Below are 24,914 nucleotides of genomic sequence, written 5' to 3' on the forward strand. Positions count from 1 at the left end.
CATGATGACGTTATGATCTGTGAATCATCACGTTTCATTTAGAAACTCAGCATGACTTACTGTAATATAATCACGTTGATCAAGTGTCATTATATTATACTAACTCATGCATTAGTTCCCATCATTACTACAATAACATTCATATTTTAAGCTTGAAAATTTACAGAATATAGAAACTAACAGTTTCTATATGATGTAATACTGATAGCACGAAAAGATTAATGATTTCAGATAAGAATAGTTATAAAAATATCTCCAGAAATATGGAGGATATTTATAATGAAAGGTACGATAATATCTCAGAATATCTAAGATCATAGGATGATAGAAACTATTGTCTGCAAGGGTTTAGAGTAAGGAGCAAGTTATTCACTATAGACTTTAGCAGACATTGAATTATTTGGATTCTTTGAAGTCAAACTTATTCTTTGTGATTTATCCACGGCTTTCTTCATAGTTTCGCATAATCTGCTTTTCGGCACTATATTTTCTATTGAATGTTTCCAATATATTGATACACAGGAAGCACGAAGAGGTATATAATTTCGGACGAGAATATTTATGAAAATATCCTCAGAAATATCAAAGATATTGATGATGATATTTTGGAATTTCTAAGTTCGACGGTTGATGGAGAAAGATTTTCCGCAAGATTTTAACATGACTTCGGAGCAAGATATTCTCTAAAGATTTCAACGGATCCAGAATTACCTGAATCCTTTGAATATAGGATTTGGTCCTTGTATTTGTCCTTGGTCTCCTTCATGGGTAACTCAATCTGTTTTTCAATACCCAATTTTCTATCGAGCGTTCCTAACACTCCTTTCTTTATCATCAAACTTTTGTCCGTTTAGACCATCTACCATTTTTCTGTTTCCTCTGCATTTAATGCTATGATATCTGAATCATCGGTTATTAATCCGAGGTGGTTTCAGGAGAATTGTGTTTTTAGATGATTAAACGCTGATGGTAATATGATGGAATATGAAAGGTTACCTGGTAACAATAAAAGAGCACGCGTATATATAAACGTTATAATAAGGTTGTTTCGTACGAAAAGTCGAAGTTGACTTGTTGGAGCTGTGACAAAATTGGCTAATTTTGAAAAGGGATCGCAAAGTTGTTTTTGTTAATAAATGCCAAAGGATCTGACGCGGCTACGTGTTGAACTTTTACACAATTGCCGAGAGTTTCTCAGGTGCATAACTATATGCATAAATCTTTCCTTCCGTAGATAAAGTGCGGTTGATTCATCCTATCGATTGAGGTGTTTTCAAGAATCATGAAAGGTTTGAACGCAGAATGTAATCGTGAAGATACAAATGAGGTTTAAGACGAAATCAAGTGGCAAACTTGAAGAATTGTTTAGTTTCATATGTTATATTCAATATTTTAATTCATTTTAATTGTCCAATGTTATTAGTCCACAGTCGATAGTCCACAGTTGACAGTGCAATCATTCATATATAGTTTAATATATAATATTTGAATTAATTAATACGTATCGTGACCCGTGTACATGTCTCAGACTCGATCACAACTCAAAGTATATATATTATTATAGAATCAACCTCAACCCTGTATAGAGAACTCGATCATTACTGCATATAGAGTGTCTATGGTGATTCCAAATAATATATATAGATGTGTCGATATGATATGTCAAAACCTTGTATACGTGTCCCGATATTTAAAGTGCGTAAAATAAATAACAGAAATTAAATGACGATAAATAAAGTGCGTAAAGTAAATAACAGAAATTAAATGACAATAAATAAAATTGCGAGAATATAAATTGCGATAAAATAAATTGCGATAAATAAATTGCGATAAATAAATTGCGATAAATAAAATGTAATACGGAATTAACAGTTAGCTAGGAACAGTTAGCTAGGATTTTGTTAGCGTGGTTTCTTAATAAAATTTAATATTGTTAATTAGTCTGTTTCTAATCAATTTTTATTGTGTCCATTATTTCTTCATTATGCCACTTGTTGGATTCTGATAGGTCAAAATTCAAATATGAAATTGAATTTGAATAAAAATAGTTATTCTTTGGTGAACGGATAAGTATCCCGGTGGTTGTAAATAGGATAGTGAATAACTGTTGAATCAGATTCGAAGAATATACAGTGTAACTTATTAATGTGAAATTTAAATATTCCTCGGGTATTACCTACCCGTTAAAATATTTTTATTATTAACAGTTTGTACAAAAGAATTTTTAATTACAATCTTTATGAAAACATATATACATATATATTTTCTTCAGATGTAATCATGAATTTAATGAGTTAACATGATATTAAACTCATTTAGTTTTCAGTTGGAACTAGAATAAATAATCTCTAAAACATTAGAGATTACATAATCACCATGTCGAACGAAGATAACTGATGTAGAATGTCATGTAGAATGATGATTATACTCGAGGTATAGATTGAGATGTTGAGGCATGTGATATTGAAATTTGGGTTGTTGGTGGTACTGTTGGTGCCGGTGATTTGGATGAAGCTGGTACGTTTTGCACCATATTTTCCAAGACTACAACTTATGCGCGAAGTTCGTTAACTTCTTCTATTACACCGGGATGATTGTCGGTTCGGACGAGCGGATGAATGAGGTTTAGAATCTGAGATAGTATATGATCGTGATGAGATACTTTGGAAATGAGAGAGAAAATGGTGTCTCGAACAGGTTCGCCGGTAAACGTTTTAGGTTCATTGTCAAGAGGTGAATTTGGTTAGTGGAAATGATCGCCTTCTTCGCGTTTCCATTGATTAAGTCGACTACGAACCCATCTCCAATTCATTCAGAATAGATGATGGCTAATTGATCGATTCATTCCGGTTACTCTGCTTTCGGAGCTCGAGTGGAAATCCATATCGAAATAGCTGTCGGAATAACTATCGAAATAGCTATCGAAATCTGATGGACTCGAACTGGTTGAGGGATTCATCTCGTACGACCAGATGAAGGATTTTCGATAAGAAATAGATTATAGGATGTAGATTAGTACCCTGCAATACATAATTTACATAAGCATATATAATACTAAAATCCCATAAGCTATGGAGGAATCTACGGAAGCTGTCAGGCAAAGGTAACAATAACAGATACGCTAAGATATGAATTTAACTATACACTGTCTATGCAATAAAGGCAGTAAGACGTGTCTTAGACTTTAAGGATGATAAGCAAATAATTTTTTTGACACAAAATGATAAGCAAAACTTTTGACATGCAAACACGGTCGAAGTCCAGACTCATTAATGCATTCTAACGACTATCAGTTAGACTCACTAATGCAAGACCTGGTTCGCTAAGACCACCGCTCTGATACCAACTGTGAAGACCCGTCCTAATCCATCCGGACGAAGTCCATATCGATTATAAACGATTCACAACAGTTGATTACATCGCGAGGTACTTGACCTCTATATGATACATTTTACAAACATTGCATTCGTTTTTGAAAAGACAAAATTTCATTACATCGAAAGTTGACAGGCATGCATACCATTTCATAATATATCCAACTATAATTGACTTGATAATAATCTTGATGAACTCGACGACTCGAATGCAACGTCTTTTGAAATATGCCATGAATGACTCCAAGTAATATCTATAAAATGAGCAAATACACAGCGGAAGATTTCTTTCGTACCTGAGAATAAACATGCTTTAAAGTGTCAACCAAAAGGTTGGTGAGTTCATTAGTTTAACTTAAACAATCGTTTCCATCATTTTAATAGACCACAAGATTTCAGATTTCCATTTCTCATAAACATACGTCCCATGCATAGAGACAAAAATATCATTCATATGGATTGAACACCTGGTAACCGACATTAACAATATGCATATATAAGAATATCCCCATCATTCCGGGATCCTCCTTCGGACATGATATAAATTTCGAAGTACTAAAACATCCGGTACTTTGGATGGGGCTTGTTGGGCCCGATAGATCTATCTTTAGGATTCGCGTCAATTAGGGTGTCTGTTCCCTAATTCTTAGATTACCAGACTTAATAAAAAGGGGCATATTCGACTTCGATAATCCAACCATAGAATGTAGTTTCACGTACTTGTGTCAATTTCGTAAAACAGTTATAAAAGTTGCGCATGTATTCTCAGCCCAAAAATATAAAGGGCAAAAAGGCAAATGAAACTCACGATACTGTATTTTGTAGTAAAAATACATATGACGTCATTGAACAATGCAGGGTTGGCCTCGGATTCACGAACCTATATCAATTGTGTATATATTAATACGTATAATGTAAGTTACAAAATTTCATTTATTAATATGTATTATTTATATATTATAGTTTTGTAGAATTTATTCTAACCTTTATTTTAAAACGTATACTTATATTATATTTTAAGTTATATTTTATATATATATATCGATTTTATGTATATATCTATAATGATTTACGTTTATATAAATAGTGACATTAATATATTTATATACATATATTTGTGGTTAGTATTGTATTTATGAAATTTTATTAGTTTGTTATGTGAATTATTAATACAATCCTAGTATATACCATAAGTATATATATAGTGTACAAAAGATTTATTTGTTAAAATAATAATTTAGATAATAATGATTTACTAATAATAATAATAATTTTATTAATAATGATAATACTAATAGCAAAAAAAATGAAAATGATAACTGTTAATGATACTAATAATAATAACTCTAAAATAATATTAATACTAATACCATACTTATGTTAATAATAAGGGTTCTAATATTTATAAAATGATAAATGATAATCATAATAATACTAGTAAATATTAATGATGATACTGATAAATATGATATTATTAATTGTAAATGTACTGATGATACTATTATTTATAAACCGGTACAAATTCTAATATTGATGATAATAATATATTTTTATTTCCTTCATAATAATAATAATGATAATCATAATCATAATCCTAATGATGATAAAATACTAAAATGATAAGTTTATTACTAATAATAATATTATTAATACCTATCATAATAATAATAGTAATGTCTATAATACTTTCAAATATGATAACAAGTATGATACTAATAATAACAATAACAATAACAATCAAAACAATCACAATAATAATAATAATACTAATAATAATTAATATATAATAACAATAAAAAAATTAGAAAAGAAAACTACCTCACATGAAAAGAGTTTCAAAAAAAAAAAAGAAACTACCGTCCTCTGGACTCGATCTCGTGACCACATGCTCACACGCAAACACTCTCGACCATCCCACCAATTCTGATTCTCTGTACTAATATCGAATTTAAATTTTATATATAAACTGTTTTTCTTCTATTCCTCTTCTTCTCCACAAGTCTCATGGATTCAACAAAACATCAATAACCAAAAAAAAATAAAAAATCGGGGTTCCCTTTAAAGCTTCAAAACATTACAGAAAAAAAAATAATTTAGGTTCTAAAATAAAATAAAAAAAACACTAAGGCCTACTGCAGCGTCGGTTCTTGGAACAAAACAAAAAAAATTGATTTCGTAATAGATAACATTATAGATAATGTTTATAACACGAAATAGTTTTCTAAACATGTATAAAAACTACTGGAATCGTCAATTTGATCAGAAACATATACACGAACGCGAATTTGTCTCAAGAACAATTGTTGACTTTTTTTAAACTAAACTTTGACTTCAAAATTCAAGATCGATATAAAGATTTGAGAGTTGAGATTTTGCAGATAGATTCAAAGAAAGATTTCTAACCTTTCTGCATTTTTAGATTTTGAAACTTTATTCGAAATTGAATTAAGAGAAAAAAAAATTGGAGCGTGCAGAGAAGAAGAAAACAAAAATATCGCTGTGCTCTTTAATCCCATTGGATTTCCTTTTTATTTGATTTGCAATTATACATAATCATGTTGTAATAATAGAGATCGGTTGATAAAAAATGGAGAAAATGTCAACACAGGTTCACGAGTTGGGAGCAGGAAAGAAACAAAAAAAATAATAATAATAGAGATAAAGGATACAGAGGTCAAGCGTATAATATAGATCCCTACTGCTTTTTTTTAATTAATAATAATAATATATAATAACAATACTATTAATATCTAATAATATTAATAAAATTAATAATAATGATAAATATAATATTAATGATAATAATAATTGTAAAAATGATAATAATAATAATAATAATAATACCATACTAATTATGATAATATTAATATTTTATCGATAATAATAATATTAGTAATAATAATCTAATTTATACATCCAATTTCATCTTTATATGATATAAAGTGATATTATGAATACAAATATTGATATTTGACGATACAAATAACATTACTACAACAACTATATTTGTATTTAAATTTAATTTATTAATATCATCTATTATTATGTAATATTTAATAATTATGTAATATGTATTGTAACATATACTGAATATTATATATTTATGCATTTTAATATAAATATATTATAATATTTATTTACATACTAATTATATTATACTTATGTATGTAATTATGAAAAATATAAATGTTTTATATATGTAAGTATTATATATATTTATTAAAATAGTACATTATTTCATCATAGATATATTATAAATTTCTACATATACATAATATAATAATTATGTATAAAATCATATATATATATATATATATATATATATATATATATATATATATATATATATATATATATATATATATATATATATATATATATATATATATATATATAGTTATATTTATGTATATATGTATACTACCATATATATAAAATCATGTTTTAAATGTTGAGTAGATGATTAATTATGTATATTAAACAATTAACTACAAAGTATAACATTGTACATTTAATATTTTGATAACGTTGGTAAAATATGTTTGAATCATTTATATACAATATACTATATATATTCAAAATGAAAATCTTTAGTTATTAAATGTTATCTTTTATAATAACAAAATTACTTAATAGTTCATTAATACTAATATAATTAGTTTTATATATAATTATTTATATTTACATTCTTAGTTACAATTAAAGGTTCGTGAATCGTCGGAAATAGTTAAAGGTCAAATGTTATCATGAAATAGTTCAAACATAATGAGACTCGGTTTAATAGACTTTGCTTATCGAGTCGAATCATATAAGATTATGTTTAAATTTGGTCGGAAATTCCCGGGTCATCACACAACAAACTCTGGAAATTGCTTGCTTGTTGACCATAACTTCCCGTGGAACGAATCCTGCTTACCCTAGCTAAGTTAGAGTAATTAGGCTATTTTTGATTGACCCTTCGACATCGATCAAATTTTGGCGCCGCTGCCGGGGAGGTGTGCGCTTGATTTGCAAGCTCTTATTTTATCTGCTTTCTTGCTAAACTACAAAAAAAAACCATAAAAATCATAAAACCAATAAAAAATCCAAAAATATTGTTTTGTTTATTCTTATTTTTGTCAGTTTTACGCTCGGTGTTCTTGTTTTTGTTGCATTTCAGGTTAGTGTATGCAAACTCGGAGGTTGGGAGACAAAAATCTAAAACCTTTAGACCCGGAAATCGAGAAATCAGTAAAAGCTAATCGAAAAGCTTCAAGAATTCTTAAGGGTTCAACTGTGGCTTCAGCATCAAGTCAAGCACAGTTAGAGTCACATACGATTGTTCCACCAAACTCTCCTAAGTCAGATTCCGATACTGAAGAGGAAGTTTTTGAGCAACGAGACGATATGGCTGACCGACCAAGAGGAGTAGACACCTACTACCAACCGGGTGATTTCGAGGATCATTCACCCATTGTTTATCCTGCACAGGCAGGAGGAAACAACCGACGGTTTGAGGTCCGACCTCAACTTATTTCAATCTTGCCAACCTACCGAGGTATGGCTAATGAGGAACCATACGAACACATTACGGAGTTTAACGAGATTTGTGCTACTAATCAGGTAAACGATTTCACTGATGATGAGGTACGTCTCCGATTATTTCCTTACTCACTTAAGGAAAAGGCAAAAAGATGGTTTCTCTCCTTGCCCGCCCGTAGTATTAATACTTGGGCGGAAATGAAAAAACGGTTTTTAGAAGAGTTCTATCCCATAAGTAAAACTTCAGATATGCGTACGCAAATTAAATCCTTTAAACAGTTACCAGGTGAATTATTTCATGAAGCGTATGAACGTCTGAAGGAGTTACTTAGGGCTTGTCCACATCATGAGATACCTAGGTGGGAATTGGTTAAAGTTTTCTATGATAGTCTAGATTCCCAAAACAGGCAGTTTCTTTTGGCCGCTAGTGGGGGGGCATTTTTAACTCGACCTAGTGAGGAAGAGTGGACCTTCTTTGAACAGTTAAGCAAGGGTTCAAAGACCCAAGCTTCGGTTAGTCGTAAGCAACCTAGTACATCCCGAGTAAACCATGTTTCCAACTCGGGAAGTTCATCTAGGAATTTAGAGCAAGAATTGGATGACTTAAAAATGCTTATATTTAACAGCCCAAACCAGGGTCTTGCTTGTAATGTTTCACAGGTACAGGAAGTGTGTGAGATTTGTGGAGATCCTTCTCATTATGCATACGGATGCAGAAATGGGATCCCACCGGTAAATCAACAACTGGTGGAAGAACAAGTTAATGAGGTTCAGGGAAGGCGGTTTGATCCATACTCTAACACATATAACCCAAGTTGGAGAAATCATCCAAATTTTAGTTGGAGTAATAACAACGCGCTGAATGCTAATCAAGGGAACCAATTTAGACCATCGAACAACTTCCAAAATCAGGGTAATTTTCAGAATCAAGGCAACTACCAATGAAACTATCAAAATCCTTACCCTAACAACCGAAACCAAAACAATTACCAAAGTCAGAGCCAAAACCAAAACCACAACCAAAACCAAACTAGTACTTCATCCAACCAACCACCTAACTCGGATACTAAGATGGATGCATTCATATCCGAAATGTGGAAGATGATAGAGGTGCAAAATAAGTCGATTGGTGCGTTGGCCAAGGAAATAGGTAATGTTGCGGAAAGTAAGGGTAATCGGGAACCAGGAACCATTCCAAGCTATACGGTTTTGAATCCAAATCACAAAGAGCAAGGAAAAGGTCATAGTGTTAATATGGTAGGTACCTTGAGAAGCGGGAAAAAGTATGATAATAAAGTTGGTGAAACAGAGGTAAAGCAACCGGAAGCAAGTAAGTCTCCAATTGTTCTTGATGAGGAGGAGGTAAGTGAAATTGATAACAATGGGGAGGGGGTGAAATTGACCGAACCTACCGTTACTAAGACCGAGAAAATGGAGACGGAATCAAAAACCGTCCCATTTCCTAAGGCCCTAGAGTCCCCGAATCAATTCCCTTATGGGAAAAAGGGACCTCAACAAGAGGACATGTGGGAAACTTTTCAGCAGGTTAAAATAAATTTACCCCTTCTTGATGCTATTAGACAAGTTCCTTCTTATGCTAAATTTTTGAAGGACCTTTGCACTCAAAAGAGAAAGCAAAGGGCAAACTTACCTAAGAAGGTGGAGTTAACCGAGCACCTAAGTGCGGTTGTCTCGGGAACACTTCCACCTAAGTTTAAAGACCCAGGGACTCCCTTGATAGCTGTGACCGTAGGGAATGTGAATGTTAAAAAGGCGTTATTGGACTTAGGTGCTAGCATTAATATTTTACCTTCTTGTCTAGTTGACCGACTTGAATTAGGCCTAATGAAACGAACCGATATAATTATCCAATTAGCGGACCAATCAATTAAAATGCCTAGGGGGATACTAGAGGATGTAATAGTAAAAGTGGAGGATTTCTATTACCCGGTAGACTTTGTTGTTATGGATATTGAGCCTAGGAATAGAGATACCCAACCCACTATAATTTTGGGACGCCCGTTCTTGGCCACCATTAATGCTCACATTAATTGTAGAACGGGTGCCATGGACATATCCTTCAGTAACCGCAAGATGAGGATTAACATCTTTAATTCTCTTCGTGCACCGGATGTCCATGAGTGCTATAGGATAGATGTGATTGATGAGTTAGTTGATAAGCATACTTCTCACCTAATAACCGACGACCCAGTAGAGATATTTTGTTTAGGTGAGGAAGAGGATGTCGAGTGTGAAGAGGTCAAAGCGGTAGAATTAGCAGTAGCAAGTACAATGGATTCTAGGTTGCCACCGTGGACTCATAAATATGAGCCACTGCCTAAATCCATTGATACTAACACGAGACCTTCACTAGAGTCACCACCGACTCTTGAGTTAAAACCCTTACCGTCTCATTTGAAATATGCATTTTTGGGAACTAACGGCACTTTTCCAGTTATTATTGCTTCAGATTTGACAGGTGTGCAGGAAAAGGCTTTGATGGAAGTTCTTCATAAGTACAAAGCTGCAATAGGGTGGACAATAGCTGATTTGAAAGGGATAAGTCCTTCGGTATGTATGCACAGGATAGTCACGGATCCTGAGGTTAAACCTTCTCGCGATACACAACGCAGGTTAAACCCAAATATGCAGGAGGTGGTGAAAAAGGAAGTTCTTAAGTGGTGGATGCAGGGATAATCTTCCCTATCTCTGACAGTCAGTGGGTGAGTCCCACACAAACAGTGCCGAAGAAAGCAGGAATAACGGTGATGGAGACTGAGGAAGGTGAAAAGATCACAACTCGTCCCGTGATGGGTTGGAGGGTGTGCATTGATTATCGGAAGCTAAACGCTGCAACTTCAAAGGATCACTTTCCTTTGCCATTTATTGATCAGATCATCGAAAAACTGTCAGGTCAGAAATTTTATTGTTTCTTGGATGGGTATTCGGGTTATAATCAAATACCTATTCATCCTAATGACCAGGAGAAAACGACTTTTACTTGTCCATATGGAACCTATGCCTTTAGGCGTATGCCTTTTGGTTTGTGTAATGCACCCGCGACTTTTCAAAGGTGTATGATGAGCATTTTTTCTGAATTAATAGGTGAGTCGTTAGAGATTTTTATGGATGACTTTTCGATTTTTGGCAAATCTTTTGAGTCATGTTTGAGTATGTTAGAAAAAGTTTTGAAAAGATGTACCGAAACCAACCTAGTTCTTAGTTGGGAAAAGAGTCACTTCATGGTTAGGGAAGGGGTGGTTTTGGGACATATTGTGTCTGAACGGGGATTTGAGGTCGATAGGGCAAAGGTTCAACTTATTTCTACTCTACCTTACCCGACAAATGTTAAGGGTGTAAGATCGTTTTTGGGACACGCGGGTTTTTATCGTAGGTTTATCAAGGACTTTAGTGTCATTTCTAAGCCATTATGTAATTTACTACTAAAGGACGCACCATTTGACTTTGATGACCAATGTAAAGAAGCTTTTAACACCCTTAAGCAAAAGTTGACCGAAGCACCCATCTTACAGTCACCCGATTGGACCAAACCTTTTGAAATAATGTGCGATGCTAGTGATTATGCAGCAGGGGCTGTTTTGGGACAGAGAGTTGATAGGAAGCCGGTAGTGATTTATTATGCTAGTAAGACGTTCTCGGATGCCCAAATCAATTACACCACCACCGAGAAAGAGTTGCTAGCAGTTGTGTTTGCCTTAGACAAGTTTAGATCGTATTTGTGGGGGTCTAAGGTAGTTGTGTTTTCGGACCATAGTGCTTTAAGGCACTTGCTTGAGAAGAAAGAGTCTAAACCTAGATTGATTAGGTGGATATTGTTGCTACAGGAGTTTGATTTAGAAATACGGAATAAAAAGGGTGTAGAAAATGTGGTAGCTGACCATTTATCTAGGATACCCCCTCCACCATTTGACCCTACTAAACCGATCCAGGAGAATTTCCCGGACGAATGTTTGTTTAGTGTTGTGCAGGTACCTTGGTTCGCTCATATTGTTAATTATTTGGTGACTAACAAGATACCGGAACATTGGAACAAGCAAAAGAGGGATTACTTTTTGTCGCAGGTTAAGCATTATATTTGGGAGGATCTGATTCTTTATCGAATTGGACCCGACAAAATCATTAGGAGATGCGTGGCGGAAGAGGAGCATAAGGACATTTTGGCACATTGTCATACTTTTGCATGCGGAGGACACTATGGGGTAAAGAAAACCGGGTACAAAGTACTCGATTCAGGTTTCTTTTGGCCTTCTATTTTTAAAGATGCATTTGAATATGTCAAAAATTGTGCTAGGTGTCAAAGAATGGGGGGAATTTATAAACGTAATGAAATGCCCATGAACCCAATTTTGGTTTGTGAGATCTTTGACGTATGGGGTATTGATTTTATGGGACCTTTTCCCCCATCTTTTGGTTTTGAATATATTTTGGTAACCGTGGATTATGTCTCCAAGTGGGTGGAGGCTGAGGCTACACGAACAAATGACCACAAAGTTGTCCTTAAATTTGTCAAGAAAAACATTTTCTGTCGTCATGGTGTACCTAAGGCCATAATTAGTGATGGGGGTTCACACTTTAAGAACTCCTACTTTGCTAAACTTTTAAGGGATTATGGGGTAAATCACCGAATTGCTACGCCTTACCATCCCCAAACAAGTGGGCAAGTGGAGGTATCTAATAGGGAACTAAAAAGAATTTTGGAAAAAACCGTAAATCCTAATCGCAAAGATTGGTTTTTAAGACTAGACGATGCGCTTTGGGCTTATCGGACAGCTTTTAAAACCCCGATTGGTACTTCACCTTACCGACTTGTTTATGAAAAGGCATGTCACTTACCTGTTGAAATTGAGCATTGTGCAGAATGGGCTATTAAACAGGTGAACATGAGTTTAGATGAGGCAGGAAATGCAAGGAAGTTGGAATTGACAGCATTAGAGGAACTTAGACGTGAGGCGTATGAAAGTTCAAAGATTTACAAAGAGAAAACGAAAGCTTTTCATGACAAGCAAATTAGTAGAAGGACGTTTGAAGTGGGGCAAAGTGTGTGGTTATTCAACTCCAGGTTAAAGTTGTTTGCGGGTAAGTTAAGAAGTAAGTGGAACGGTCCTTATGTGGTTACTAAGGTTACTCCGTACGGGGCAATTGAGATTAAGGATCCGAAAGGTGGGGAGCCGTTCTTAGTTAATGGGCAATGGTTGAAGATTGCTACCGGGTTGTCACTTGATGATGCTAAAGTAGTCGAAACAATCCGGTTTGAACCTATGCAAATGCAACAACTTAGGGTGATTAGAGTGAATGAACCGAGAAAAGGTGATAGCAAAGAAAGTGTTGACTCATGGCTTGATCAAAATGTTTCTATTAGTCATGTGCCTGATTTTGTTGAGTGGGAAGATGATGGGCGATTTGATGATGCATCCGAGGATGCGGTGTCCGAAGTTATTTCGGATGAATGTTTTGATGATCTTTATGAAGAATTACCTTTGGATGAGAGTGCACGCGGTAAACCGGTGATTCTTTATCAAGAAGATGACCCGGGCGAGATACTATTTGAGTTAAGTATTATAGGGGTGCTACCTCACCTTGTTAGTAGCCATCGAGAGTTTAAGGTGATAGCCGATTCGGGGTCTTCGATTAACATAATGTCATATGAGACGTACAAGCAACTTTTTCATGGTGAATGTTCATTGTGTAAGTTGAAGAAATCCGATGCCGAAATCACGCTTGGTAATAATACTACATGTAAGGCACTCGGGGTGGTTAATAAGGTTATGGTTAGTGTGAAAGGTGTTTTCATTGAGGTACCGTTCACCGTTTTCGATATGCCAACCGATCATGATGTTCCATTGCTAGTAGGTAGGGGGTTCATTTCAACCGCGGGTGGTAAATTAGACCCGGGTGCGGGGTGCATCACTTTTGAAGGAGGAAACGGGACGTTTAGGTTTTGTAATTCAGAAAATATGCGTTTCCCTTCAGCCTATATAGTCGAAAGAGAGTTTGTTGAGGATTATTGCAGGAAAATTAAGGTAGAAAAGAATGGAGCAAGTGAGGAGGTCGTTGAAAATGTGGTGGATGACACGGTAGATATAGGTGAAAGCTGTCCAAATGATGAGTGTGGGGGCATTTCCCATGATCAACAAGTGGATATCGAGAAAAGTGATGAAAATTCGGAGGGAGTTGAAAGTATAGGTGTTGGCACGATCACGGAAACTCCGGAGTTAGATAAAGGAAAGGAGGTAGATGTAGACGAGATTCGAAAGACGCTTGAAAGTATGTGGGGGAAGAAGAATACGGAAAGGTTCATGAATAACACCAAGAAGTCTTTTGTTGATGACGAGGGTTGGACGATTAAAGTAGAGTATGTTAAGCCTAACCCGAAATGTGAATATAAGCCTCGCATTAAATATAGAGATCCGGGTGAGTTTGCGGTTATTTGTCAATTTAAGAAGAAAGGGGCTTACCGAGCATTGTTAGATTCGGGTGCGAGTGTTAACATGATGCCAACTAAAATTGCAAAAGAAATAGGCATTCGAGAGTTGGTTAGGACTACTACGAATATTCGAATGGCTAACCAAACGATTGATGATCCAATTGGGATTGTGGAAGATGTTCGTTTCACTATTCATGGCATTGGGTATAAGGAGGATTTCTTCATTATGGATTGTGAACCGGATGAATTCACGCCACTTATATTGGGACGAGGATTTTTAGCAACCGCAAGAATGACTTTAGATTTTGATGCGAGAACGTTAACGATTAGAGATCGAGATAATATGCTCACGTTTGGCATGGAGGATGGATTCGGCTTCGGTAATAAAGGAGCCGATGATTCGGACGAAAACTAAGCCAAAAAAGGAGTCGAGTGCGCGACTCCATCAAAAACACGCACACCCTTGTAAAGTTTGTAAGTTTTTATTTTGTTTTGTACATTCGGGCGGGGCAAAAAACCAAAATTGTGAATTTTAAAACGGGAACGGTTTGAACGACTATCTCTAACTTTTTGCATTGAGGACAATGCAATGCTTAAAGTGTGGGAGGGGGTCAAGGTTTTTAGTCCCTAAAATGATTTGTGAAAAAGAAACGAGAAAAACGGAAGTTTGGTGCGAAAAAATGGCGAAAATTGAAAAAAATAAAAAACTGAAAAATGCTGAGTGATGGCGTAAATTACGCCATTCTGGGTATAATTTACGCCTTTATAATGTGAAAATTCAGTCAAATATTGGGTTGGGGGCGTACAATTACGCCAGGTTTTTACGCCCAAAAATGTGAAGGCGTAAATTACGCCTGGCCCGGCGTAATTTAAGCCAGTTCAAAAATTCTAGTGCCGGGGTTTAAGTTTAAAATGGGTAAAAAATTATTTAATTAAAACCCACAACAAACGCAGCCACAACCACGAACACACACACTTCCAAACCCTAATTTTCTTCATCTAAACATCCAATCTAAGCTTGAATCATCACCAATTTGTTATAACACTTTAATTAAACATCCAAATCATTCTCAAATCATTCAAATTGGGTTTAATTGGTGTTCTTGGGTAAAAATCAAGTTTGGGGGTTTTGGCTTGTGAGTTCAATTCTTCAAGTAATCATCCAATTCGTGTGTTTTAATCATCAAGGTAATCATTATTCTTGTGTTTTTCATTGTTTTTTGTTTGTTAATTTAAGGTTTTTGCTATGTTCATATTTATGTGCTAGGGTTAGTCCGAATTAAACTTGTTTGATTATTGTTTTTGTTCTAGCTTGTGTTAATTGTGTTTAAATATGTCAATGTAGTTTGTGTGCATGATTAATTTGAAAGTTAGGGTTAAAACTTGTTAATTGCTATCAAGTAGTTGACTAGGGTTGACTTTGACTAAGAATTGATAATGTTAGTGATTTGATTGTTGTGTTTCTAAGTATTTAATGTTTCAATTGATGTTTGTTAGGTGTCAAGGCAATAATGTTCGTTAATTAAGTTTATAGTTTTCGTTAATTTGATGATTACCATGATTATGTGATTGATACTTGAGAAAAGGAGTTGACTAGTGTAAATGTTAATGTGAAACATGTTGAAGTAAGTGTTTGTGGTTGAATTAAGTAGGCAAGGTTGATATGTTAGTGCAAGAGAATAGGAATCACATGTATTGCTAGATGTTTTCATGTGATATTTTGAGCAATAACATGTGAAGTGTTTTGTTAAGTGCTAATGAGTTAGTTGAGTTATATGATTGCAGAAAATGTTGCGAGGACTTAAGAGAGGTCGTGGTGGTAACCAAACTTGGGCACAAAAATGGGAAGACAAGAGATGGTTAAGTGAATTGCCTTATGATGTGCAGGTTCGGTTATATACTGAGAAAAAGGATCAACTTTTAAGGAATGCCTTTTGTGAAAGGTTTATCACCTCAAGTGAGTGGAGGAAATACGGGGTGTTTCAAGTTTTTGTCGATTGGGGTTGGAGTGCTATGCTTCAACCGTTTCAAACAGGGTTCGAGCAAGAACCACTAGGGTGTTCTTGGGAAATGACATATCCCAATCAGGTTTTTCAATGGATGTCCACTTTAAAATGGATTCCCGGGGATACTTTTCCAGCGACATTAATCTTGGAAGGCAAGGTGGGAAACACAGTGGTTCCACTTAGGATGGAGACTTTCAATGAGTTGGCTCATCCCGATATTCCGTATGATTCGGGTATTCTTATTCCAGGGAAAGATACATATGACTATCCTACTGAGAAACAGTTGTTTGAGGTTCCAGCCGATCAGTATGCTCATGTGTTAAGGACATTGTTTCATGTCGACCGACTTGACATTGAGAATTTCGAGTTAGAAAGAAGTAAATTAAGAATCATTCCGAAGTTGTTGTCAACTGTGATGCATTACAACATATATCAACGAAAAAGTGATCTCACTCATGTCCGGTCGTATGAGTTACCGTTGTTGTATGCTATGGTGACTAATTCGATGGTGCCTTCTTCTCGGTTGGTTAAGATGACGTGGATATGGGAGTGTCGACAGCAGCTTAAGCAAAGGGCGGTGATCCCTTACATGAGGTTCTTGTCGTTTTTCTTGTGGAGAAAGGGAGCACTTTCTAATAATCCTAGGGGTGTAAAGGAAACAATGAGGTATGTTAAGGAAAATGTGGCTGGGTTACAGTTTATGAGGGAAGGAACGGGTTATGTGATTGAGAATCTGGCTTATGTGGAAAGGTATACTTTTGGGGTTAATGATGATAATCTTCCTGCGGATGAAGCAGAGTATGATACGGATGATTCAAATGAGCGGCTCGGGCGACAGTTGGATGAGTTAGAGGAGAGGAGTGATCCGGATTTTAACCCTCATGGAGAGGGGTCGAGTAGGGGTAGGCGTTATGTTCAGGTAGATGAACGACAGTGGGCGCGAATGGAGGAGCAGCAGGGTACCCTCATGGACATAGCTAGGGCTCAGATTTACATGACTGAGCGATATCAGCAGGAGGCATTTGAGAGGGATAACCGGAGGCGGCAGTATGATGATTTGGTACATAATCGGCCAGTTACACCATATTATGAGCCGATTGATTATACTACTTATGCTTCGGGATCTACACCCGGGATGGGATATGTGGCCCCACCCGCACCTTCTATCGCACCACCATTGTTCTATCAGTAGCCTACACCATTGCCACCGGAGATGGAGAGAGTTCGGGAAGAAGGGAGGAAGTCGGTGTTTGACATGGCACCGTTGTCGAAGAGTATGTTTGAGAGTATTTTTGGTCCCGATACCCGAATGGAATGAGCCTCTCTGATTTTTATCAGGTCCTGTGCTCCGTCTGTAATAAACATGTACACTTTACTTTTCTTTTAATTTTTCCTTTATTTTTATTTTTATTTTTATTTTTATTTTTATTAGTTAAATGAACTTTGTGGGTATGTTCGCTATAAGCCCCCACGAGACAAAACTCGTCCACCCGAGCTATCGGGTGGTTTAAAGCGGGATCCCTCCGTAAACGGGCTAGGTAGTTTTTACTTTTTCTTTTGTTTTTGTTTTGTAAGAATAAAAATTGGATGGAAGGAAACATGTTGTGAGATGAAATGGGAGAATGGTGTCATTGTCACGAGTGGTGTTTTAGGAAGTTGCTTTTTAATCCCGGGTAATATTGTTCTTTTTCTTTCTCCTTGTTTATTTTTCTCACTTTAATTTAACATAACTTTTTAACATGCGTACGAGGACGTAGCATGATTTAAGTGTGGGGGGGAGGAAGGAAATTTGCACATTTGGCTTAGCTTGAAAGTGTTTGTTGTTTAAAGATTTTATGTTTTAAATGGCCTAGGTGGTAGAAAATTTGAAAAATTTTAATTTCAAGGCTATAATCAAGATGTTGACCCATGAGAGTAACCCTAGTGATTAGGGATTAATTTGGAATTTCTTTGAAGTTTTTGGACTTGGCCGGTGAGGAATGATAAATGTTAGGCATTTGACCTTGTTGACCTTGACGAGTAACTTTAAGGAAATATACTTTTGTGAAGAAAAGAAAGTTTAAAAAGAAACGAAGGAAAAAGATCCCAAGGTTGTATGCTAGGTAACATGGATGATAAAGAAACACTTTAGGATTTTTCTTTTTAAACCAATTCTTTTTATTTTTGCAGCCAGTCTACCCAGGTCGTTAGTACACAAATTGTGTACTAGAATCAATTAGTGACCATTAGCAGCCTAAACCTTTAGAAAAAGTGATATCAAAAAAATATATAATAATAAACTAACTTCCCATTCCTACCCTTATTTTTGGTTATTAATGTTGAATTAATCTTACTTTATCTTGTTTAGATTTGGTAACGCTAGGTGACAACGCAACTCATTTTTGCTAAGATATAATTAGTTTAAACTAGCATGGCAAATATAACTAGCTATTATGTTATAGTGTTTGTGGCTTTTGATTAGTTTGACTCAAAGTGGTCTCCGGGGTTCCACAATGGAGTCCACGATTTACTCACTAGTATGAAAGTGTATAACAATGATGATAGTCACCAATGCAACACTTGTAGAGTTTACTCTTCCCTAGGCAAAGGTCGAAAGGGGGTACTTTATAGCACAAGCTTTGACAATGATATTCACCACACCCAACACCCGTTATCCATGATACATATATACATCTATATATATCATTGTCATCAACTCCACATATTCACCATTACATCCCAAATGTTCTCAAATGTTTCATATGATATGTGCTAGTTCATTGAAGTTGAAAAAAAAAAAAAATGATATGTTATAAAAGGAGGAGGTGAAGAGACGAATTTAAAAGAATAAAAAAGAGTAGAAGAAGAGTATGCCAAAAATTGTGAAACGAGTGCCTTATAAAGCATGGACCACTGAGGCATAAAATTCGTCTCGTTGAAGTTTAAGTTTTAGAATATAAGATTCCTTATAACCTTGCAAAAAACCTATACCTTCCATGAATGCCTCGCACAAATGGGCAATGTAACCAAAACTTCACCATTACCGAGCTTGTGGTATGGGGTATTTCTAACTAGACTTAGGGGGTTCATTGGTGTCGAGACTTAGAAGGTATGCACTTAGTACTAGTGTAGACAAGGGCATGAGTTTGGCTAATTGAAAAGTTAAGGAGGACAAAAACACAAACATGTGCACAATTCTAGTTATGTTTGACATTCCGGTTTATTGTAATTTATCTTGGTACGAATGAGGGTCACGTTAAAATTTCTAAACCTTATAAAGTTTGAATGGTTCAACATTCGTAACCGTTTTACACCATTTTTATTTGAGTCATGGCCAACCCAATGAAATTAATCCGGATTTAATGTAACCCGTGTTGTGTTTCTTTTGACATGTTACTTAAATACATTTATTTTGATCTTAAAAAGAATAAGTGTGGATCATGAAAGTTATAAGGATAATTGTTTGAATTAGTGCTAAGTTTTGATCCATATGATGATTTAAGGAAAATGTTTGAGGATTATGAGGATATGATTAATGGAGGAATTGTTGAAATAAGAAAATGATCGGTGATAAAGTGAGTTATGATTGAAGGTTTTAGAGGATGAAGGTTATTTGAGGTTTTGAGTGGTTAACCCATATCGTATTTACATCTTGATTTATAGTTAATTTTGCTTGTGAAAAATTGTTTGAGTTAATACCACCTAGATGTTATTGTCTTGTAGCTAAAAACAGATTTGCTTGAGGACAAGCAAAAGCCAAGTGTGGGGGATTTGATCGTTCCTTAATTGTCACGATTAATTACATCTAATTACGCAAAATTAACGTTAAGCAAGTAAACAAGGAGATACTTTTATGAGGTTTTGTATGTTTACAGGTATTAAAGGCATTGGTGCAAAAGACGGTGCAAAATGGCGGTTTAAGTGAAAGATGTACGTGATTTGGGAAGAAAAACAAGGCTCAGCAGGATTAACAAAGGCGTAATTTATGCCAGCACTCAGATCCCTCTCAGAACAGAAATCGTTTGGAGCCGTAAAAATACGCTGACCAGATTTAACAAAGGCGTTAATTACGCCTGTCAGGGCGTAAATTACGCCAGTACTAAAAATCAGATTCCGGGAAAGACGAAAATTAGCTTTTGGATAAGATTTCTTAACCCCTATTTAAGGAGGTCTTTAGGGTTACGAACTTTAACTTTTCCCTACCAGTTTTTGCAGCAGAGAACACCTAAAAACACCAAAAATCTTCAATCAAATCACCATTCTTTCAAGATTCAAGTCAAGATCAAGGTTCAAAGCATCATGCAAACATCAAGGATTTCATTGATTCTCACCACCATTATGCTTGGCTAGTAATCTAATCTTTATCCTTTCCATGAACAATTGAGTTATGTATGATTTCATTCAAGATTATGTGATTTGTGATGTTTAATACTTTTGAATTATAATGTTATGAATCAAGTTGATTGTTGATTAATGCAAGTTCTATACTTTGTTATTGCAAGTTAAATTATTGTGATTTAACAGTGTGTTCTTGATCCAACTTAGTGTTAATTAGATTAGGGATAAAGACACTTTGTCTAGATTGCATAGTTTAATCTCAAGATAATAGAATTAATGAACTTAAGAAGTCTTGTCTATGAGATTTGATCAACAATTGATAAATATAATGCTTGTTTGAATGAATGCATGCTAAATTGGGATTGTGAAAGGATAAAGGCTTTAATCTCATTGTTTACATTTCAATCTGTTCAATTGCACTTTTGTTTAAGTTTAAATTTAAGTAGTAATCAATCTAAGTAGTTTTATAGTTAAGTTAGTTAATCACAAACAACAAACTCTGGAAATTGCTTGCTTGTTGACCATAACTTCCCGTGGAACGAATCCTGCTTACCCTAGCTAAGTTAGAGTAATTAGGCTATTTTTGATTGACCCTTCGACATCGATCACTATGCTCTTCTTTCTTGTCTTTTGGGTTGGAGGAGGAGTAGGGTTGGTTTCACCCGTGATGTCAATTGATGCCTATGTTTGCTGATCGGCGGTGGTGGTGTCATTCATTGTCCGCTCAGTGTCTGTATGATCAGACCCAGATTCGCTGTCTGAGCTGCTCACAGCAATTTCTTTCCCCTTTTCAGCGTCAGCAGCAGCTTTAGCTTCAGCTGCAACTCTCTCTGCCTCAAGATCTTCAACAGTTTTGTCACGAGCAGTGACCTCCATATCATCATCAAGATCAGGGGATAAAAGAGCAGAGCGGACCTGCATCACGGAGTTGCCTGCAAAGATTACACATTAATAGCAATATAAGTACACATGACAAACAGTGGACAAAAATCTATATATATAATAGGATGATCATATCACATCCTACCCTGTTTTTTCTCACGAAGTACTGGCACAGAATTGCTTGGCCATTCTTGGCTCACTTTGCACAGCACAAGGATTCCCTCATACCTTTCGTATGATCTGGGTGGAATACGGAGTCCTTTCAAGCTATTTACTATCCGCTGTTCTGCGGGAGAAATTTTAACACCCTTTCCTATGCCAGCATCAATAGCACCCCACTCCCGGACAACGGAGTATTCCTCCGGAATAACAGTTTCATCAACAAAGAAAAATGGACTTTTCCAGTCCTTCAAGTTTTAAACTCTATTTAGACCAACAAAATGATTATTTTTCTTACTATCAATAGTAAGCCAGCAATCGCTAATTGTGCGGATTCTAAACAAAGAGATAAAAACATTAATGCGAGGCTTTATATTAATAGCATTGCAGTACATTTCAAAAAGGATGATTTTTTGAAGACCATGGGGATGTATCTGACTAAGACAGGCCCCGTAATATCTAAGAAGGCGAAGAAGAAAGTTAGTAAGGGGAACACGGAGGTTGCCGTGGGTAGTTTGTAAAGCGTATAAAGTAATTTTTCCCTCAGGAGGATTGTCAGCAGTTTGTTCGATAGTGGGAAGAACAGGGTTGTATTGATTGAGATGGCGAAAGGCAATCTTTAATCCATCTAAATATTCACTAGTCAATGATGAAGCCATCGTGCTAACTTCTGGAATGTCAGCAGTATTTGATGAAGAAGGCTTGGCGTGTTCTTGGCCAGTACTCTGTGAAGAAGCCATGATAATACAGTAACAGATATCAACAAGAAGAAAATAGCAGTAAGATGAAGTGTACTGACCTTGGAAGACGGTAAACCTTAAAGTTGAAGATTGAAGAAGGCGATAAAGATTTGGGAGAAATATGCTTTTTGGATCTTGGCAAAGGTAAAAAAGTGATGGTAACAGGGTTATGACAGTTTTTATAAGGGTTCATCGGTGCAATTTTTATGGTCATGATTGAGACACGTGTATGGGCGAGTTTAAACGAAGGGTACGAAATAATACTTTTTACAACTGGAGGCGCGTGGATGATCTCAGCCGTAAGAAGACAATCAAAACAGTGTCAGTAAAATTCGTCTGCATTTAATGCCTAAAATGTTTTCCCCGATGCAAGTGGGCAATGAACAGGCTGGTTTGGCATGCGTTATCAAAAGTTTAACAACTTAATCATTTTTCAAATGCTTAAGTCCTTAAACTGGGGGGACTTAATGGTGTATCCTATCGTATACACACATAAAAAACATAATAGTTGCATAAAAATAGCATCAGGAAGGCTGGAAACAACAGTTTTGTGGAGATTGTCCGTCCAGCGTTCTCCGCTGTACAGGCTGCTCCGTCATGCGTAAGCCCTGAAGGCCGCCTAGCGCATAAGCCCTGGCCGGAGAGCGCCGCATTTAGCATAAATTTCGGAGCACATGCAACAGAACGTATCATCATTTGACACGTGTCCCCAAACAAATCTGGTAGATCTGACACTATAAATAGACCCCTTGGGTCGTCATTTTACACAAGTTCAGACATTCTGACAACTTTGAGAGCTGAGACTTCACTTCTCTTTCTCTCTCTACTTTCTCTCACTAGAAGTCATCCGGCTAGCACTCTTACGCTCTACGGACGACAGATTGATTAAGCCACCCCACAAGTTTCTACACTTGTGAACCGGGTCTGCAGGGATTATTTCCCGAGGGTAAAAATCAATCGGCAACACTCCGCCCTCCTAAAGCTAGATCACTTCTAGTCTCTTGTTGACATACTAAGCCTTACCTCATAAGGAAATAGGTGTTAACAGTCCGTCTTTCGGCGACAAATCCATTTGTAACAACCAAAGTTTACGTTCATCAAGGCACTATCCAGTCTCCGTTCTCCGTATATCAACTCAAGGCAATTTTCGTCTACACATAATGAAGCATAAAAACACATCGATGGACGTAGCACTAGCATGAACCATGACCAAGACAAATTCAGGCAGTCGGAAACCGACATCCGTTATCCGGTCATTAACTTTAGGCAATTTTCAACACCGATATTTCGAGATCATTTGAGTGTTACAAATTTTGGTCCTCCGTGATACGTTGAGTACAACATGTTGAAGACTCATTATATACGCAGCATATACTGGACTCCACCAAGACGGCTTACAAAGAACCTAAATTGGTATGAAGACGCATTACGTACTCCGTTTAGCAATCACTTTGTGACTTATTATGGGCAATGTACATAATATCAGACACCACTTTCCGGTTACTAGTCTTAAATACAATAACATTACAAAATATACCGGATATAATTCAACCGTACACCTTATAGCCAGCACGACGCATACCGCCTAACCGGTTTTCAAAGAAACAATCAAAAGCACTAACCAAGAAGTGGGGCCTCAAATATGGCTAATACTCCGTACATAATACCCCGTGAACTGATTTGGGACGTCATGCTGCCATTCAGCATACAACTATTTGGGAAATCATTATTTTGCAATTTAAATAGTCATTTTAACTAAGATGATTCAGTTTTTCTACCAAGAACTAATGGAGAAAATAACATATTCGAGTTTTGTGATCCGTACACCAACAGAATACGTTTACAACTATGAGCAGCGGATATATTTTTGAGCTGACTCCGTCTTCCGTCATTAGATTCTGCTCGTCGACATCTGAATTTGTTTCCTGGTCATAAGATACCGTTTACCGCCGTGCGTTCATATTTTTGATATCATCAAGCTCCGTGCTTAATAAAAGAAGAAACAGCAGAAAAATAAAAAATTTTTTTTTTTGATGATATGCGCAAGGAAGAGATGCAAAGGAGCATAACCCAAGAAATTATGTTTGATGAAGATGAACTCATCCACAAACCTAAGAATTGTCTAAAAGATCAAACTCAATTACAATGTCTTCTAGCCCAATTTGCTCGTGTATTGACGTCCCTTTGTGATAACAAATGATTTGATGGTGCACATTAAGAATTTTACGAAGATCAAATAAAGATATGTAGACAGAAGCTAGCTCTGAAATACTTCGAAATCCGACCTCGGTAGAGTTACAACAATATGTATTATTACAACAGCGAGCTAATTAACAAGTTACCTACCGTTCTCCAGAAATTACGACTTCCATATAACATTTTATATATGGAGCTCTTTATATTTTGATGACGTATTATGATCGGGCAAAAGCACATGGCAAATAAGTAATCAACATAGATGGAACAAGAA

The 24,914-nt window shown here is 35.9% G+C and overlaps 1 pseudogene; it reads right to left on the bottom strand.

The window, feature by feature from the left end:
• Positions 1-8,134: 8,134 nt before the first annotated feature.
• Positions 8,135-8,248, bottom strand: LOC139869833 (small nucleolar RNA R71; annotated as a pseudogene).
• Between the last annotated feature and the right edge of the window lie 16,666 nt (positions 8,249-24,914).

This window comes from Rutidosis leptorrhynchoides, chromosome 9, assembly GCF_046630445.1.
Source record: "Rutidosis leptorrhynchoides isolate AG116_Rl617_1_P2 chromosome 9, CSIRO_AGI_Rlap_v1, whole genome shotgun sequence".
Lineage (NCBI taxonomy): Eukaryota > Viridiplantae > Streptophyta > Magnoliopsida > Asterales > Asteraceae > Rutidosis > Rutidosis leptorrhynchoides.